We start from the raw sequence: 1,190 nt of genomic DNA, 5'->3' as shown, positions 1-1,190 counted from the left end.
CCTGGTGCTGTATAAACAAGCCCACCCTCCGCTCCGTTCCCCCCCCCAGGGCCTTTTCAGCTGCGTTGCATGTTGAGGAGTTGTGACATCCAGTGGTCAAACACAATGCCCTTTTAGTTCTGTAGAGAGTTCTTCATAGATGCCCACAATAAAGTTGTCCTTCGGGAGCACTTTTCACCTTTCAAAATGCTGGACAGACATTTTGTGGCTGGCCACGGGCTGAGCAGAGGAATGAAACCGCGTTTGGAGGGGAGGTTCTACGGTGGCCACAGTGGAAACTAAGTAAAGTCATCCACAATAGGAAGCAAATCCAATGTTACGATTCTCTATGGAGATGAAGAGCAGGGTTGTCAGCTCTGGATGGGGAGCCGGGGGAGGGCGGGGCTTGGGGAGGGGAGGGGCCTCAGCAGGTTGCAACGCCAAAGACTCCACCCTCTAAAGCAGCCATTTTCTCCAGGAGAACTGATCTCTGTGGTCGGGAGATCAATTGTAACTGTGGGAGATATCCAGGCCCCACCTGGAGGTTGACACCCTAATCAGGGCTATTTTGGGGCAGGAACGCACAGGAACGGAGTTCCGGCTGGCTCCCAAGTTGGCCACACCCAGCAGGAACTCATTAGCATAATAGGCCACACCCAACAGCAGAAACTCATTAGGATTGGCTACATTAGGGGTGTGTGGCCTATCATGCAAAGGAGTTCCTGCTACAAAAAAAGGCCCTGGGTTTTGACAACAAACAAGGTAAACAGAATAACAGGCAAAAGGTGGGTGTGGCTGGATAACCACACTTCTGGTAACATGTGGGTGCGGCCTAATGTGCTAATGAGCTGTGCTGTCAGGGGTGTGGCCCAATATGCTAATGAGTTCCTGCTGTTGGGTGTGGCCTATTATGCTAATGAGTTCCTGCTGGGCTTTTTCTACAAAAAGAGCCCTGATTCCCTAATTAACAGTTCAGCTCTCACCTCTGCTTTTGGGGAGGGCAAGCTCCTCTCTCTTTATTTACTCAAAACATTTATTAGCCGCCTTTCTTCCTTACGGAGCTCAAGGTGCTTAAAGACATAGATAAGATATAGAATAAAACACATTAAAAAACATAAAATGAAAATTTAAAATTGCAATTCAGGACTGCTCATACCTTAACCAAATGCAATCCTAATGAAAACCGTTTTCAGCTGCCTTCTAAATCGGGA

The sequence above is a fragment of the Gekko japonicus genome, unplaced genomic scaffold (genome assembly GCF_001447785.1).
Source record: "Gekko japonicus isolate JY-2015 unplaced genomic scaffold, Gekko_japonicus_V1.1 scaffold450, whole genome shotgun sequence".
Taxonomy (NCBI): domain Eukaryota; kingdom Metazoa; phylum Chordata; class Lepidosauria; order Squamata; family Gekkonidae; genus Gekko; species Gekko japonicus.
The sequence above is the reverse complement of the archived record's forward strand: the minus strand, read 5'-3'. Positions refer to the sequence as shown.